Genomic DNA, 21076 nt, shown 5'->3' on the forward strand with positions numbered 1-21076 from the left:
TACATCCAAGGAAACCAAAACGGAATCTGATTCCAGTTTAACATCTTTAAGTTTCTTGATCAAATCATAGCTGTTTTTTATATGACTGGGCGTCTCCGGTAAAGAGTCTGCAATGATGCCATGCAAAAATAATGCCAAATTATAAAACGGGCTATTTACCGATGAGACTATAACTCTCAAAGGATGGTTTTATTTGTGTATCTTAGTAACACCATAAGCCCTAGGAATGACCCCATCAGTCGTCCGCAACCTCCGAATTTGATTGACGCTATTAAGGTTTTTTTACAGAATGGATATCCATTAAGTTTTATTTTTTCGACCATTCATAATAGAATAAAATATCACATTAATAAGTTTAATAATTTAAGTAAGAATAAGGATGACACTGGGGAAAGGTTCTTTACGATTCCATATGTTAATACGATATCCGAAAGATTTATACCTGTTGTTAATATGCTTAATTGTAAATTGGCTTTTACTATTCCTAACACATTGAGAAGTTTTATAAGGAGAGGAAAGGATGATTTGGAACACGTTCAGAGTCAAAATGTGGTTTATAGAATATCCTGTGATGATTGTGATGCCAGTTATGTTGGCCAAACTAAAAGACAATTAAAGACCAGATTGCATGAACATGTTTCTGATATCAATATAAGTTCAAAATCTCCATCAGTGATTTCCAACCATCGAATGGTGGAGAATCATAACTTTAAATGGGATAAAGTAGAAATATTGGATATAGAGCCTTCATACAACAAAAGGTTGATATTAAAAAACAGAAGCATGGGATTAATAGACAAAATGATACGGAGTCTTTGCCGGATTTGTATTCTGACATTATACATTCACTTTCTCCTTTCTAACATCTTCTGTCCTTTTCCTCCTATTTTTCCTTTTTCCGTTTATCGATAATGTTTTTCTGTTTGACATTTCGTTGTGTGACATCGTTTAAGTCAGATGCTCGTTACTTTTGCGAATTTGCTTTAATAACCTATTAAATTAATAAGACTATTTTACTGTACCACAAAATGGACCACATTTTACATTTTTTTCTTGTTGTGTATTATGGGACTTTTAACAGATTGACTAAGGTATATCATCATATTTTTAATTTTTATATGATTAATATTAATTCTTTTTGTATACGGTTACTTTTCCAGAACTTTCTTATGACTTTGTTAATTCTTGATAAAAATGACTCACAGCGTATTACACCGAAAGAGGAAAGAATTATTTGTTAATTTTAAGAATATTGTAAGATTATGTATTAATTTTTAATTTAGAACGACATTTATATTATTGTATGATGGCACTGAAAATGACTCAATTGGAGTCGAAACGTTTGTTTCATTTTATTGTATTTTAATTGTTTTTGTATTAAGTTTTCTTATCTGAATTATATTTTTTATTTGCGTCATTGGCTCGTTGCCCTTCTTTTATACTACTTTTGCTTATTACTACACAGCCTTTTATATTACTTTTAATTCTTCATCAAGATTTGAATTTCGATGTCGTAATCGACATTCTATTGCTTCATTATTATACACAATAAAAGTTGACTATAACTTGACATTTCGTTAGATGTAGGATATAATGCAGTTAATTTGATAATAAATTTGTCCTTGAATTTAAAAACAATAAGGTCTATGTTTTTGCGCCAAAATTTGATATTTTTGTGTTAAACGACGCGAATGGAAATGCATTGTTGTAACCACGAATACGATTATAAAAATGATTTGATTTTGAATGATTTCCACTAAATACAATAATTTATAAAGTTTATGCGGAAGTTGTAGTAAAGAATCTAATTCAACAAACCCATGACTGCAGCAATCATAAAATAAATTTCCTTTATTAGTTACTTTTTCAGATTTAAAATGTTTTGCACTACAATGGTTGCAACATATATTCATTTCTCCTATATAATGTTTCTCCAAGATTTTGTAATTGAATAATATTAGATATGTTAAAATTCATATTCAGCTTTTCTAGTTTTCTTTCCACTTTACTTTTTTATTTTTATCAATTATATTAGAAGACATTGATTTTGATTTTAGTACTTTGTTAAAATAATATCTGGAGATGATTCTTTATGTAAAATGATTGAATCTTCAAATCTATTATCTGCTTATTAATCTATTCGATATGCTAGGTATAAAGGTAGTAATGTTATTATTTAATATAACTTCCACATTAGATTTATTAACATTTTCAGTTATTTCATTATTAAGTAACTATATATTATCATTTACAGCAGTAACCTCATTATCTTTTATTATAGAAACATTTGTAATAATTGTTGTATCAATTACTTGCGATGCAGTAGTAACTATTTCACTTATTGGATATACCACTTTCATAGATGATGAAGAGGCCTGAGAATCTATTATTATCATTCTTGCAAAATTTGAAGAAGCTTATGGTAAATTTAAAGAAATCTCATTAATATTTGATGAAGATTGACAATCTGTATTTATCATCATTCGTTTTTCAGCCTGCTATTTTGCCTTTCTTTCTCGTTTAATACGCTGAAATTCTTCCTCTTCTTCAATTGTTCGAACTATTTTTCTTCGAGATATAATTTCAATCCAAATAATCAATTTCAGTTTAAGTCAAAAGCCAATTTTAAATTCAGTTCAAATTTTCATTCAACAATTTTTATTCAAATAATTTTCATTCAAATCAAAGTGAATGTCAATTTAAATCAATTGTATATTCAATTCAAATTACAATAAATTTCAATTTGGATCAAAACTAACTTCAATCCAAGTAAAAATTAATTAAATTAATTCAATTCAACTCGAAATCAATTTCAATTTTAAAATAAAAATTTAATCCAATTAAAATAAAAACCAATTTTAATTTGAATCCAAATTAATTCTAATCCAAGTGAAAATCAATTTCAATTCCAATAAAAACAAATTTCAATTCAAATAAGAAGCAACTTTAATAAAATTGAAATTGATTTTGGTTTAAAAATTTAAATTGAAAAATAATTTTAATAAAATACAAAATTAAAACTAATTCAACAATTTAAAATTATAGATAAAAGTTTAATTTATATTAATCAATTATATTAGAACTAATTTCAATTCATTAATATAAAATTATTTAATTTTAATTTATTAGGTGTACAACTTTGCTTCCGCCGTTTTTTTCCTCGAAATTCGAGGCTCTATTGTAAAAAACTGGTTATACATTTATGATTCAAAGTATTGTCCATTCAAAGTATTGGCCACTACCTTCTCCCATCTTTCGGGCAGCGTACGAATCCCGCATCGAAAAAACTGATCTTTTGAGGCGATCCACGAATCGAACCATTTTATTACAATACTTCTTCATAAGACCGGAAGTGCTGGTCAGCCAGGCCGTGTGCCATTAATCGAAACAAGTGATAGTCAGAGGGAGCAACGTCTGGAGAATACGACGGATGGGGTAGGACTTCCTATTTCAACGTTTCCAAGTATGTCTTGAACACTTTCGCAACATGGGGTCGAGCATTGTCATGCTGCAAAATCACTTTATCGTGTCTCTCGTTGCGGCCGTTTGTCTTTCAATGCTCGGCTCAAACGCATCAATTGCGTTCGATACTGATCGCCTGTGATTGTTTCAGTCGGTTTTAACAGCTCACAATATACTACGCCGAGATGGTCCCATCAAATACAGAGCATGACCTTGGAGCCGTAAATATTCGATTTGGACGGAAATGGGTTCATTACGATAACCCCAAGCGCAGAAAATCATGGGGAGTTCCCGGCCATGCTTCCACATCGATGGCCAAATCGAATATTTATGGCTCCAAGATCATGCTCTGTATTTGGTGGGAACAGCTCGGCGTAGTATATTGTAAGATGTTAAAACCGACTGAAACAATCACAGGCGATCAGTATCGAACGCAATTGATGCGTTTGAGCCGAGCATTGAAAGACAAACGGCCGCAACGAGAGACACGATAAAGTGATTTTGCAGCATGACAATGCTCGACCCCATGTTGCGAAAGTGTTCAAGACATACTTGGAAACGTTGAAATAGGAAGTCCTACCCCATCCGTCGTATTCTCCAGACGTTGCTCCCTCTGACTATCACTTGTTTCGATCAATGGCACACGGCCTGACCAGCACTTCCAGTCTTGTAAAGAAGTAAAAAATTGGATCGATTCGTGGATCGCCTCAAAAGATGACCAATTTTTTCGACGCGGGAATCATACGCTGTCCGAAAGATGGGAGAAAGTAGCCAGCGATGGACAATACTTTGAATCATAAATGTATAACTAGTTTTTTACAATAAAGCCTCGAATTTCGGAAAAAAACGGCGGAAGCAAAGTTGTACACTTAATATAAAAAATAAGAGAACTGCTACTTTAATATCTTTAATATCTACCTTTGCTATCTTTTTTACCGCATTTTTTTATTTTGTACATCTTAATACCATTTATTACATAATATATAGAACAAAAACATACCAACTTGTATTGAAGTATTCATAACTTTACAAAATTCAATACGTTCTGATTGCATATTCGATGTAACAATGAGATTATGTTTACCAAGATTTGAAATGAGTCTTTGAGGAAATTTACAATTCATATGGCAAATTCCCATTATTAAAATGAGCAAATTTAGGAGGACGAGCCAGTACCCATCTAAATGAATGATCTGTAATTTAACAATTTAATTGAATGTTATTGTAATGCATTTAACACAGCAATAAATCTCATGCACATACATATGACACTGATTTTTAAACGAACAAAATACTTACAAAATTAGGTTTACATGATGCTCAACATGATCGATAATTTCATTCCATGCAACAACTTGAACTCACTTGACATTGCCATTACTTAAATAAAATTTGAAAAATTTATATTGTTGTTTATCTTCAAGAACACGTAGAGATTCCATCCCATCAACAAAACCGACCACTTCTCTATATAAAAATATATTTATAAAAGTGAAGTTACAAGTATAAATTCGAATTTAATAATATTTTTATCCATAACAAGGTAGTGCTTAAGGTAATAATCGCACAAAATGATTTTCTCACGAACGTGTTAAAATTTTAAATATAAATGAGTTGAAATACTCTTTATATTTGGATGCAGTTAGAATAATATATAGATCGTCTAGTTATTGACATAATTACAACTGAAATATACAATTTTAACATATGATATATTAGGTGTTGGAATTAATTCGTAGCGTTTTACAAGAGATGGGAAGTACTTTCATTAATGTATTTTTTAATGCTCATGTGAAATAAATAACATTCTTTCATTAAAAAACGCTACGAATTAATTCCAACACCTAATATATATATATATATTAGGTGTTGGAATTAATTCGTAGCGTTTTTAATGAAAGAATGTTATTTATTTCACATGAGCATTAAAAAATACATTAATGAAAGTACTTCTCATCACTTGTAAAACGCTACGAATTAATTCCAACACCTAATATATATATATATATATATACATATTGCAACCACACTCACGAGCGTGGCGCAACTTCGTCGCACATTCACAGCTAAGATTCTCGCTGGCGATCGGATACCGGGTTAAACGAAACGTGACAAAATGCATTTTTCCGCGACCACTCTTAAAGGCGGCACATAATTACAAAACGATAGTTGGGCGCCAGGCACGAGCAAGCGTGCCACTCTTTCCAGAAATTACGCGATATTTTCTTTATGCCATTTTTAATGAGCTGCGAATGTCGATGAGCTCTCAACCGGTAGCTCAGCCTCGGAAATGGCAGAGGGGGCGGTTCGTGGTCGAGGATAGCAGATCGTTTGGAGGAGCGAATAGGAGCGAGAATAAAGTACACACGAATTTAACAGTAACAAAAGTAACAAATATATTAAATGAGTCTTCGACTCGCATTTACATTTGGCGATACAACCGAGACGATAAATTCTACGTGAGCGCAACAACTGATTTACATAAGCCCGAGGTTTTACACTAGGCGTATCAATGTCGTTACATTCTCGCGACACGAGCTCACGCCACACGAAAGTACTCTCGCGAATTATACGAATAACCTAGCAAATGCTAAGGAATTCGGCAGCTTGTAGCGTAGACACGTCGTGACCTCGTGCGCACTCGCGGAACCTCGCGCTGCTCAGACGCGACGCAGGGGAAGGCTCGAATACGTGCAAGCTCGGCAATACACAATCTCGATACGACAAGATATGCACACTCATCAATTGCGATTATCAATCGACCTTAAGGGCTATGACATAGAAAACCGAATAAACAGGCAAATCTTACGCTACAGACGTTAGAGACGATACGCGACAATACTACGGCACGGGACTTCGTCGCAACATACGACCCGCGATAAAAGGAAAAACCGATAACAAATGACGAGGCTGTGGCCTTGGCGGACTCCCCAGAATTATCCCGACGACAAGGGCCGTTCCGGGAGGCGACACGCGTACTCTGATCCCGCGAAATTCTAATACACGATGAGGCCACGTGAACTCACTCTTATATATCCGATATAGATTCGATAACTACGCCTCCCGGACGCGGAACTGTACAGAGGTGACGTTCGTCTCACCTGGTGCGGCTCCCTCCTGGTGCTCATTCTAGCTGACCTTGGAAGGCTCGTATCGGTTGTCGTCCTGCGTCCTCTCGTGTGCTCTCTCCGAGCGGGCCATAGCTCAAGTGCCAGGCGCTAATCCTCCCGGGCGCACGCAGGGCTCGTTATCCCCGCGAGGGGGCCTCATCGCTTGATTGGCGCGTGGCCCCGCGGCTTTCCGCTAATCGCGGAAACCGCGTCATGTCCTGGCGCGCGAGATTTGAGAGATCACGGTAGTCTTTCTCATGCCGCCTCGTGGTCTCGAGGCGCCTATGCGGGGTTCTCGCCATCCTTGTAGCGCAGAGTGGCCTTCCCCGTCATGTCGTGCCGACTCTCGATCCGCTTTGCGCCTGGAAGAGAGTGCGATAAAAAATACTTTGCGACAATAAAAAAAAAGCGTAACGATGCGGGAAGGATATCATCTGCGTGCGACCCGGGGCCAGGTATCGTGCCCCCCGGCGGGTCTGTCCTCAGCAGTCGTCTCCGGACTCTCAATCCTTGTCGTGCTTCCTCCTCTTCTTCCTGGTGAAATTGCGTCATTCCGCCAAGGTCGCGGGAGTCGCCGGCCTCTGTAACCCTCGGTACGGGAATACACCGAAACGGGAAAATAAAAAACGGCAGCGCGGAACGCGTAAGATACGCGAACGACGACGCGGGAAAAGCGCAGGTGCGTCCGCCCCCAAAATGTGAGAGGACCCAGGACGCTATACTGCATTATTCGATCAGGCCATGCGGCCCTTGTGACGGACGGAAAACGTCACGTCACAATATATATATATATATATACGAGGGCAAATCAATAAATTCCCATGTTAGTAATGAAGACGCAAGCTTTTCACAAAAATTTTTTTCAACGTAATCTCCTTTTAGGAGGATACACTTTTCCCAACACTTCTGCCATTTTCTTAACCCCTCAGAAAAATATGATTTGACGAACTCTGCAAAATAGGCCTCTGTTTCGGCGATGACCTCCTCATTCGATGTGAATTTCTTTCCACCGAACCATTTTTTCAAGTTTGGAAACAAGAAGAAGTCACAGGGGGCTAAATCCAGAGAGTACGATGGATGCGGCAGCAATTCGTAGCGCAATTCGACCAATTTAGCTATGGCGACTGCGGAGGAGTGCATTGTCCTGATCGCACTCATCGGGCCGACAGTTTTTTCATTCCCAAGTTGTCATGCAAAATATTGTATTCCGTACGACACGCCTACAGCCTCTGTTACTTCATGTACTTTCGTTCGGCGATCAGCGAGAATCATGTCGTGGACTTTTTCAACGATTTCCTCAGTAACCGCGTCTGCCTGGGCGCTCCTCATCAAAAACAAACGAACGACCATGTTTGAATTTCGTTGAACCAATATCTGACGGTTGTCATAGATAGTGAAGAGTCCCATAGACGGCATCCAACTTCGTTTTTATTTCTTCGCACGTTTTTCCATCCAAAAATAAGAACCGAATCACGGATCAATATTGCTCTTTTTCCATTGTATTGGAAAACATCACACACGCTCACTATGAATTACTGTCAAATCAAGACTATTGCATGAATCACTCTGAAATTTTGTATGGCGTCATTTGAAAGATGGTAGTACACGATGGTAATGCCAACTTACATTAGCAACGTCGCCTGTCTTGAAACACGGGTACTTATTGATTTGCCCTCGTATATTATATATACGCAATTCAAGTTTAATAATAGATTTTTTAATTATATCATCCATACCATTCTTAAGATTACTTTTGAATGGTATTGTCGAGAGAGAGAGAGAGAGAGAGAGAGAGAGAGAGAGACTCTGAAGGATAGACTCGCTGTTTCGCTCGACGAGCCCAGCTCGGCGTGCAGAGCTTCACCGATTACAATCGGAACTTCTATTCTTTTTTGTTTTTTCTCTGACTCACTCTGTCATACTTCTGTTTCAATAATTCATTCTGCAATTCAAGAATGTGATTTCTATCGATTCTGGATTGGCATCATCGTCAATGCAGCAAGGACGCATGGTTTCCTTTTCTAAACAATGATCCTGATATATATTTCTATATATACAAAAATATATAATTATTATTATAGCATTATTAAGCCGATAATATATTGCTGGTTTATTATTCAATATTTAATATATTATATAATATATTAGTCAATTATTCAATCCATTTCTGTAGTTTAATAGCGGTACTTTGTTTGCGCGCCATGAAACCGAGCAGTATTTTAGTTCCGCGATATTCCGACAGCGGTGCTATCATGAAAAGTGCGTCGCTGAATCATAGAAATGATCTGAATTACCTACTCAGGCCCATATCAATAAACGTTCTTATATGCCCTGGTCAAAGTTTTTTCTTTTGAGAGGAAAAATAATAATAAAATAAATATGATATTAGTTATTTCAATTTTGTTGAAATATTAGGTGTTGGAATTAATTCGTAGCGTTTTTTAATGAAAGAATGTTATTTATTTCACATGAGCATTAAAAAATACATTAATGAAAGTACTTCCCATCACTTGTAAAACGCTACGAATTAATTCCAACACCTAATAATTTCTTCAAACAAGAAACGTACTATATTATTTACAAATGAAGATAATTATTTTAATTGTACTGTTCTGTTTTTTACATATATTTTATTTAGTAAATTATTGATGCATATATATAAAATAACATATATATATATATATGTATATATATACAATCCGGCAAAATGATCTCCCACATTTTGCACCGCCACTGTCCCCGAACCACTGAAGACAGGGGGAGCTTAGTGTAGTTGGTTGGTAGCTCGCGCCTTGCCATTTCAGTTGTCGTCATGAATTGGACGGGCGAGCATCGTGCCTTCGTTATCGAAACATTTATGAAAAGTAACGAATCTGTGATTACGACGCAAAGAACTTTTCGTACTCACTTCGCGCTTGGTAGACATGCTCCAGTTCCAGATCGCAAAACAATACTGTTGTGGGTTTCAAATTTTAGAACTACAGGTTCAGCTTTAAAAAGAAAATCAACTGGTAGACCCAGAAGTGTTCAAATTATTGCTCGAGTGATGGAAACTTTTAGAAATCAGCTTCGAATGTGTATCGAAAAAAATGATCGCCACTTGGACTCTATAATTTTCAAAACTCAATAAAAACAAATGGCATAGCATAAATTTTCAGCTAATAAAAATAAAATCTAAATAGCATTTACAATGGCGTTTTTATTAAAGATTAAAATGTGGGAGATCATTTTGCCGGACCCTGTATATATATATATATATATATACAAGTATATGTATATGTATATGTGTGTGTGTGTGTGTGTGTGTGTGTGTGTGTGTGTGTGTGTGTGTGTGTGTATAATAACAGATATACACACGCCTGTGCGCGCGCGCACGTGTGTGTGTACATATATACAACATACATGTCTAAACTTTATTTACTGAATTATTTACACATACATATATCAGGGCTCGGAACGCGATGTGTGTTCGGTTGAGCTTCGATTCTGCTCAGATGTCGGAACGACAAGCGGCAATCTCGTAGCAGATGTATAAATGAAATTTTCGGATGCTCTTTTCTTTTATACTAAAACCCCTACCTCGTTTCTAAAAGCATAGGATTGTTCTTTCAGGTTTTTTGCAATTCGCCAGCTATTTTTTATGAAGTGCAAGATCTGAAACTCTTATATGCAGCACATATTGTGACGTGTTGATTACAGAAGCCGATAACAAAACTGTAAGTCTTCAATTTTCTTTCGTTTTTCGTATTCAAATGTAGTTGACGAATTGTTGTCGATACTTTAATTGTGGAGAAGGATTTTTTAATCCATAAACAATTAAGAGAAAAAAGTTTTTAATTAATGGTAAAATAGGACACTCCAGCATCCCCTTAATTCATTTTTTGTTCGATGCAGTTTTATGCACTTTTGTTACGATGCATTTATGAACTTTCGCTGTAATGCAGTTTATGCAACTTTAGTTCGATTCACTTTAAGTGCATTTTTGGAGTGATGCAATTTTTATATAATTTTAATGCGATGCCTTCCCAGGGTTCGAAGAATATATAGTATATATGTATATAGCTATATATATATATATATATTAGGTGTTGGAATTAATTCGTAGCGTTTTACAAGTGATGGGAAGTACTTTCATTAATGTATTTTTTAATGCTCATGTGAAATAAATAACATTCTTTCATTAAAAACGCTACGAATTAATTCCAACACCTAATATATATATATATATATATATATATATATATATATATATATATATATTAGATGTAGAGAGGAGGTAAAGAAATCTATTATTTTTCCAATAGATGGCTTTAGTAATCTATATCACGCGTAAACGAGATACAGATTACTAAAACCATTGATTGGAAAAATAATGGATTTCTTTTTATTACACCTAATATTTGGGTTTGGTAGAACAGTATAAGAGATAAAATATTAGAGATATCGGGCAACCTATTCTTCTTTGCGCGCGCATCTTGACAATAAACTTACTTTGGAAATACTCAAGAATTTTCTTCACTGATTTTGACAAAATTAGGCTTATTCGAAGCATTTTTGGATGAAATGAACAAATCTGGCAAAAAAATGTGAAGCTCTGTCCCATAGACCGAGATGGAGGTGGATACAATAGTTAGGCGGATAAGGAAAGGCGAAGATGAAGTTGAAGTTTATAATAAAAATATTTTTTAATTAATTTTTTGTAATGAGGAAGATTTAATTGAGCATTATTTTAATAATTATAAATATGGATATGAGTAGAAATAGTATGCAAAGTAAGATAATATTATTAAGATATATTATAAGGATATATATAAATATTAAAAATATTTTCAATATTCTCTTATTTATATTAATGAAAAAAATTATGTTAGAAATATTGGAGTTTATAAAAGTTAAATGGAATTTAAAGATAAAAAAAAGAGATTCTTTGGAAGGAAGAGAGAGGGAGATTTTTATTATTATAAGTGTAAGTGAGGTATATTTATGAAAAATGTTATGTCTGAGTATGGGTTTAATATACTAGTTATTTTTTATATTAGAAATTAATCTTGTAAAGTATAAAAAAATAAAAAGTAATCCCCTAATTAATGTTAGAAATAATAATTGAATAGATAGTCTTTTGATCAGAACGATATTATATTAAATATTAATAAAGAGTAAAATATTAATAAAATAATAATAGATCTAATATTAAAAGAGTTAGTTAAGATAATAAGTGTAATTAAAAATATTAATAAGAAAAAAGTTAGGAAGATTATATTGGAGAATTTAATCATAGGATGGATGAGATGAGTATATATTTAAAGAATTAGCTCATATATTGTGTAAATATAAAAATAAATTTAAAAAATGTTATTAAATAATGATAAATTTAATTATAATAATTATATTTATATATATTAATTTTGTTTAATTTATATTAAACGGAATTTTGATTATATTAATTTAATATTCTTATTAATTCAAGTTTAAATATAATATTTTATAGTAAATATTTTAAATTTAATAAATGGGAGAGAAAGTTAAGTAAGGTTTATATGGAAGAGCTTAACTAAAAATAAATTAAGAAGAAATAAAACAAAAAATAGTTTATAAAAATAGTTTATAAAAGAATATTAATGTTGGAAATTAAAGGTATATTAGATAATAGGATATTTTTTTCATTTGTTTTAATAAATTAATGATTATGCCTTTAATTGACAAAATTAAAATTTTTGTAGTAAACTACAAAAGTATAAAAGATTTTTTTAGATTATAATTTATATACAAGTTTTTTTAATTTCTTTGATATTACTAATATTAATATATAAACATATATTAATTATATTAATAATAATTGAGTTATTAGTAATAAATATATAATCAATAATTATTAGGTGTACAAATAAGTTTTAAAGCGTTTTTTGTGTAACATATAATTTAAACTTAGAATTCAAATATTTTCGCGCTCTTTTAATATGTAGTGGCGCTTAATGTATACTATTAAAAAACATAATTGACTTCACAAAATTGAAAACTTAACCTCAAAATTAAATGGTTTTAAAATGGTGAGCGACAAGCAATTTATTCGACACTGCATTCGAATTTCATCAAGGAAAAAGCGCTGCTAAAGCATGTGAATCAATTTGTTCTATTCTTGGAGTCAATGTTGTATCCAAAAGTACGTGTGAGTTTTGGTTTAGGCGATTTAAAGAGGATGATTTTGATGTTAGCGATAGAGAACGTAGTGGTGCTCCTTAGAAGGTTACAAACAATGAATTGCAAGCATTACTCGATCAAAACTCATGTCAAACACAAAACGAACTTGCACAGCAACTTGGAGTAACTCAACAAGATATTTCAATTCGTTTCGTTCGGCAGATGGGAAAGATTCTGAAGGAAAGAAAGTGTGCCGCATGCATTAAATGAAAAAAAACAAAAATGATCGTCTTGAGAAGTGTTTGAATCTGAACAATAAACAGCGTAGAAAATCTTTCTTGTGAAAAATCGTGACTAATGATGAAAAATGGATTTTTTACGATAATCCTAAAAAGAGAAAACATTGTGGATCCAGGACAACCCACTACATCAACGCAAAACGCAACATCCACAGCAGCAAAGTTATGCTATGTATCTGGTGGGACATGAAGGATGTGCTATATTATGAACTGCTCCATCCGAATGAAACAGTTAACAGTGATCGCTACAGTCAACAATTGATCCGTTTAAATCAAGAAATCGAACGAAATCATCCATTTACTGGCAAAGGAAAACGTCCTGTGAAATTGCTTCATGACAATGCTAGGCCTCATGTTGGTAAACCTGTAAAGGAAACGTTGCTAGCTCTTGGTTGGGAAATTCTGCCGCACCCGGCGTATAGCCCAGACATAGCCCCTTGTAATTATCATTTATTCCGGTCAATGCAAAACGCCTTGTCCGGTGTACACTTTCGAGCATTTGAAGAAGTGCGAAAATGGATGGATAATTTTATCGCATCGAAAGACGAAACCTTCTTCGCTTCTGAAATTCGCAAGCTGCCCGAAAGATGGCTAAAGGTCATAGATAATGATGGAGATTATTTTAATAATTAAGTGTGTTTTCGTTTCTAAATAAATAAATATTAAATTTCATTAAAAACGCTTTAAAACTTATTTATACACCTAATAAATATAATGTTATAGTAAGATAAGAATAGAATTTTATTTAATCTATTATTTGATTTTTAGAGTTTGTGAAAGGATGTTAGGATTGGGATTATTAGTGATGATTGTTTGTTTTAGGGAGAATGATTTGTATTATACATTTAATTTCAGAAAGTTTCAGAGTTAGGTAAGTGGATAAAGGGGCATGATATAGGGATAGAGGTAGGAGGGAATTTTATACATTATTATATATTTATTATATATTTGATTTATTATATTATAATAATATATAATAATTGATTTGATTTGATTAGATATTAATATTATTTTTATAGGGTTAATTTTTATGGAAAGAAAATAATAAAGATAATAAATTTATATGATAAAATTTATTATAATAATTATATTTATAAATTTTATAATTATATTTTATTATGATTTAAATTATTTATTTAGTTTATTATTGATTTTTATATTTATATATAAGGATATTGAATGATTTAATATTATTATTTAATAGTAATAGGATGTAATTATTATTCAATAATGTTAGTAATATTAAGATTTTGAATTTTAGGATTAATATTTATATGTTTGAATGAGTATAGTAAGTTAAAATTATTAATTTTTGTTAATATGTTGCTAGTGTTAGTAATGTTTTTTATATTTATAGATATGATTTTATTTTATTTAATATTTGAGATTAGGATTCCTACTTTTTTTTTATTTATTGGGGAGGAAATCAATAAGTTTTTGGGAAAACATAGTAAAACACTTTTTTTTTATCGTTTATTTTTATTTTTCATCATAGTCTCCTTTCAGTTCGATACACTTAATCCAACGATTCTCCTTTTTCAAGCCGAATAATTTGTCCAACTCTTGAAAATAAGTGTACTCTGTTTCGGCAATGAGCTGCTCTCTGGTGAATCTCTTTCCTCCGAACCATTTCTTCAGGTTTGGAAACAGGAAATAGTCGCAGGGAGTTAAATCTGGATATGCTGGCGAATATGCTGGATGGGGAAGCAATTGGTAGCGGAATTCGTTGAATTTGGCCATTGATGCCGGACACGTGCAAACCTGTGCATTGTCTTGATGGAAGAGTACTTTCTTCTTCGCTAAATGGGGACATTTTTTCTTTAAAATGTTGTTGAAACGGTCCAATAAGGCTGCATAATAATCGCCATTGATCGTTTGCTTCGACGGAAGGTAATCGATATGAATTATACCGCATGCATCCCAAAAAACTGTGGTCATCACCTTTCCGGCCGACTTCACGGTCTTCGTTTTCTTTGGAGTTGATTCACTCAGTGAAGTCCATTGTTTTGACTGTTCCTTCGTCTCAGGTGTGAAGTAATGGATCCATGTTTCATCTATAGTAATGAATCGACGCAGAAATTCATCTTACATTGAAACATTTCCAAACATTGTTTTGAAATCGTGACACGGTTACATTTATAGTCCATAGTGAGCAAACGCGGCACCCATAGCTTTTTCATACTCAATTGTTCGTGCAAAATTGAAATCACTGTGCCATACCATGTGATATACCTGTGGCCTCAACAAGCTCGCGCACTTTCACTCGTCAATCAGTCAAAACAATCGTGAACTTTATCGATGATTTCTAGCGTAGCATCTCAATTGAACATCCCGAATGAGGTGCATCACATGTGGATGTACATGTTTAAATTCATTCACTCAATTGTATAATATATAGTCGCAAACGCTGGTGCAGATGTGCTATGAACATTATTCAACTCGGCTTTAATTCCTTTTGGCGTTAAACCTTTCATATGTAAATGTTTGATCACTGCACGAAATTCATTTTTTTCCATTTTGCAAAAAATACAAAAGTTGTTCGCTTTAATCGTCTACAAAAATGAAACCACGCGATGAATTTCGCTCAAAATTTGACAGGAATCAGCTGAAAGCTATTACTTGTCAAAAAGTTATATGACATGATACTGCGAGTGTCCTCTGACAGATTTTCTAAGAACTTATTGACCTGCCCTCGTAGTATATACAATATGATTTTTAAGAAGATTGTGTAAGTGAATTTATAACCTGGCTAATATTGGGTATGGGAATAAGTTTCCGCCCATTGTAGAAAAATATTAGTAGCATTGCTCGTGTGCTTAATAGAACGGCAAGACATGTTTTTAAAAGGTGTGTCCAAACTTTTGAACCCAATAGATGGCATTCGTTCGAAGCGTAACAAAGAGTAACTTTTTTTGCGTTGAAGATGTTGGAATTTATTCCAAAAAAGCAACATTTGCGGGAAGTTTTATTCCATTATTTTATTTTAAAGAAAAGTGCTGCGGAAACATTTGCTCGTAGATATTTACGGTGAGCATGCTCCATCGAAAACTAGTTGTAAAGAATGGTTTCGGCGATTCAACAATGGTGATTGTGACGTGCATGACAAAGAATGCGAAGGTGCACCGAAAAAATTTGAAGATGCAGAATTGCAAGCATTACTCGAAGAAGATTAGTGTTTATCGCTCGATAGGTTGACAAAAGAGTTAAATGTTGATAGATCCACTGTTGGAAAACGTCTACACGCAATGGGAATGGTGCAAAAAGAAGGAAATTGGGTGCCATACAAATTGAAAGAGAGAGACATGGAAAGACGTTTGGTCATCTGCGAGATGCTTCGTCAATGACAACAAAGGAAGGGTTTTCTACATCGTATCGTAACTGGCGATGAAAAATGGATCTATTACGATAACCCTAAACGCTTGAAGGCATGGGTGATGCCAGGTGAACCAGGTCCATCAATGCCAAAACGAAATATCCATGCTTCGAAGATTATGTTGTGCATCTGGTGGGATCAAAGATTATATATTATATATTATGAGTTGCTCGAACCGTCCGAAACCATCACTGGCGATCGTTAGCGGCTACAACTGATACGTTTAAACCAAGCTTTGAAAGAAAAACGACCGGAATGGAACAATAGGCACAACAAGCTGATTCTGTTACATGACAACGCTAGGCTACACGTTGCAAAACCTGTCAAGAAATACTTGGAAGCAGTAAAGTGGAAAATTCTGCCCCACCCGCCGTATTCACCGGACATTGCCCCTTCAGATTTCCATTTGTTCCGATCCATGCAGTCGGCCCTTTCTGGAGAACGATTCAATTCTTATAAAGGTATCAAAAAATGGCTTGATGAATGAATCGCTTCAAAAGAATCAGATTTTTTCATTCGAGGAATCCGTTTATTACCGGAAAGGTGGGAAAAAGTTGTCGCTTCCGAAGGAGCATACTTTGAATAAACTCACTTATATAGATTTGTTTAAATAAATACATCTTTTTCATTTAAGAAGGGCGGAAATTATTCCCATACCCAATATATTTATATTAATAGTTTTAGATTTATATTAATAGTTTTGGACAAAAGTTGGGTAGAATTTAGGAGTAAAATTTTTATCATTAGATTTGTTGAAAAAAAGTTTAATTATATTTATTATAAGCTAAGTAAAGTTTGTATTATGAGCGATCTGGGAGACGATTGTTGTTTTTAAATAAGGGTAATTTATCTACAGTTATTATGGTGATTTTTATTTTGTATTATTAATTTTTCTTTTCCTTTATCATTAAATTTTATTGGAGAGATAATAATACTGATAAGAATTTTAAATTGGGATATAGGGATATCAATATATTTAATATTAATTTGTTTTTTTTTAGGAGGGCTTATTCGTTGTATCTATTTTCATATGTTTATCATGGGAAAAATATTTATTATGAAAATAAGATTTATAATTCTAATTTAAAAGAGTATATAATTTTAATTATACATTTTTCCCTTTATTAATATATTTATTAAATTTAATTATATAATATTTATATAATAATTTTTAAAAAATGCTATAAATAATTTTAGGATAAATATGGTGTATAAAATAAAAAATTTAAGTAGTTTAAAGAAAATATATATTTGTAAGGATACTCATATAGCTAATTTTTGAGTCTCGAATTATTTTAAATATATATATATTATTTTATACATATATATATATATATATATATATATATATATATATATATATATATATAGGGTATCATGAATATACGGCCCCACTTGTCCCGAGCAGGTAGAGTGGACTAAATTGAGTAGAAAAGTCCTCATTTTGTAATGCTCGCAATAATTAACGAGATATTAACATTAAATAAAACATTTAAAGATAGCCGAATACGCGCGTCCGTTCGACTTACTATTGTCAAAGATACGGCCCACCGAGCGCGCGGGCCGCGAGGAGCGGGAATGACCTAGCAGGCGCGCCGTGCCGTTTGAGCTTAGATGTTCGCGACGGTATTGACGGTAAGCTTAAATTTTTTATTTTCGACAATAATAAGTCGGGAGGATGTGCTATTTTTAAACATTAATATCTCGTTAATTATTGCGAGCATTACAGAATAGTAGAGGACTTTTCTACTTAGTCCACTCTACCTGCTCGGGACGAGTGAGGCCGTATATTCATGTCACCCTGTACATTTATATTTATTTTTGTTTATTTCAGTATTATAATATTTATATTAATTTAATTTATTAATTATTTATATAGCTTATATTAGGTATAGTAAAAAGAAATCCATTATTTTTCCAATAGATGGCTTTAGTAATCTATGTATCACGCGTAGACGAGATACAGATTACTAAAGCCATCTATTGGAAAAATAATGGATTTCTTTTTACTACACCTAATATAATAAAGCATAATATTGCAGATAATAGGAAAATTTATTTAAAAAATTTTTAAATAAATATAAAAGTTAGATTATTTTTATAATGAAAATATAATGTTTTTTTTAAACTATATTTAAAAAGTAATGTGGGAAAGTTTCTATAAAATAATGAAATAGAAGTTCATTTCTAATTACTTCAATTAAAAAAATTTAATTTAATTTCAATGATATTTTTAACAATAATATATCTCTTATTTGGCTTCAGTTAAGGAGTTATGCTATGAATTAAAGTTATATTGATGTTGATGTGAAAATAATGACGAATGATAAATAATAAGTTTTGAATGAGGCATAGTAAAAATACGGGATTGGTTTGTTATAAAGTTAAATAAATATATATGTTATGGTTTAAGGGGTAAAAAATTTTAAATTTTATTTTTTGTAAGTTTAGATTGAGATATTTAATACTTTTTATTTTTATTTTTTTGTTTATATATTTAAGTTTATATATTAGGTGTTGGAATTAATTCGTAGCGTTTTACAAGTGATGGGAAGTACTTTCATTAATGTATTTTTTAATGCTCATGTGAAATAAATAACATTCTTTCATTAAAAACGCTACGAATTAATTCCAACACCTAATAAATAGAGGCGGAATTAGTTTTTATTTATAGTTTTTGAAGAAAATTCTTAAATTTATTATTAAAAAATCAATAATTTAATTCGAAGTTAAAGTGTAAAATATTTACTTTAAGAATAGTATGGATAAATAAGAATATAGTATAGATAAATAGATTTGAGTGATTTGAGATAGTGTGTCCCGGGATTTGTTTTGTTTATTAATTAGGAAGTTATTATAAAAAAAGTAAGATATATATTTATAAGATAATTATTATTTTTTAATGCAATTAAAATGTTATGAATTAACTAATACTTTTAATTAAATTAAAATACAGGGGAAAAGGTGAGGCTGGCTGGCTGGGTAGTAAAATTAATGAAAGTGTTTAAATAAAAACTAGTGCATATAAAGAAATATATGATAGAGGTGTTTAAAAGTACTTATAAAATAAATATTGGAATTAAGATTAAATTTTAAAATATTTATTAATTAAATATTTATTAATTAATTAAATTAATGCTTAACAATTATATTACTTTTCAGTCGAGAGATAATTCATTATATTCCGTATAGATGCCTAAAATTAAAATAAATAAAAATACGACTGAGTAAGTAATAATAAATAGGTAAAATTTATGGATATATAAATTAATGATAAAAGAAGGGCAATTTCGATATCAAATATTTAAAAAATTAGACTAATAATAAAGAATTGGATTCTAAAAGGTAGCTCTAGACGCTGGATTGAATCCACATTCAAATGGGGATATTTTTTCTTGATTTTTGAAGTTAATTTTTTTAGAGATAATAAAATTGATAAAGAATAGGGTAGAAGATAGGGTGAATAAAATAATGGTGAATCAAATAATATTTATAATTATTTATATTAATTTTATTTTAATTTTTTAATTGAAAGTTAAATGTAATGGTTACACTATATAAATATTGAAAAATTAATATTAAAATTTTTCTATAAAGATAATATTTTTTATTTTAATAATAAATTATAATATTATAATAAATTATATTATATTAAAATCTTTATCAGTAAATAGAGATAAATAGGAATAATCAAACTACATCTACAAAATATCAATATGATGCTGCCTCAAAACCAAATGATGGTAAGAGAAGTGTTTATAGAGTTGGATAAGCAGACTACTAAAAATAAAGTTTCGATGATAACTTGAATACCATGAAAACCTGTGACAATAAAGAAAGTTGTAGAATCGGCTATGGTAAAAGAAGAATTAATATATTCAATTAATTGAAGAAGGGAAAAGTAGAATTCTTGAGTAATTGTTATTAATACTCTTTTTCTTCTTTCATTAATATCTTCGTTAATTAAAGCATAGTAGGCCCAAGTGACTGTTAATCCTGAAGAAATTAGAATAAAGTAGTAAAGAAGAGAATAATAGTAAAGAAGAAAGAGAGAGGAATTTTTTAGATACAATTATAATTGTTGAGAAGAATAGAATCTATTGTACTTAATAGATTTCAAAAATCTATTTGTTCGGGGAGATTTCTCAATTTTTATTCCCACCACTCTTTATGTCACAAAAGGGGAGTTGTTATAAGTGCAATAGATAGAATTTTATTATTGTCTTACCCAAAATTTCATGAGTGTAATCTCATAGAGGCTGTTCACATGTTTTTGGAGAATCCTTATCCTGCATATTTCATGTTCGCTACGATTAATAACAGTCTCTTTTTTTATATTCGTTAATATAAAAACTCTCATATTTCCTATTTTCTTAATAAAGAGATATCTACGGACAAATATTTCACCATATGTGACTTATGTCAAGACAGTTTCTGAAAGTTTTAAGACCTATCGCCTTAAAAATGAATTCTAAGTTAGTTTATTTAATTCCTAATACTTTACATAAGTATGTAAGAAGGTAAAGACCAATTGAACGTTTTATCAGATCAAGGTATGGTTTATAAAATATTTTGTAAAGATATTGCCAGTTATGTGACTCAAATGAAAAAAAAGTTAAAGACTAGATTGCAAGAACATAAACTAGACATAAATAAAAATACAGGCTCTCCAATTGTCATCACGAACCACCATA

This window comes from Acromyrmex echinatior, chromosome 7 (genome assembly GCF_024713525.1).
Source record: "Acromyrmex echinatior isolate Ae372 chromosome 7, ASM2471352v2, whole genome shotgun sequence".
NCBI lineage: Eukaryota > Metazoa > Arthropoda > Insecta > Hymenoptera > Formicidae > Acromyrmex > Acromyrmex echinatior.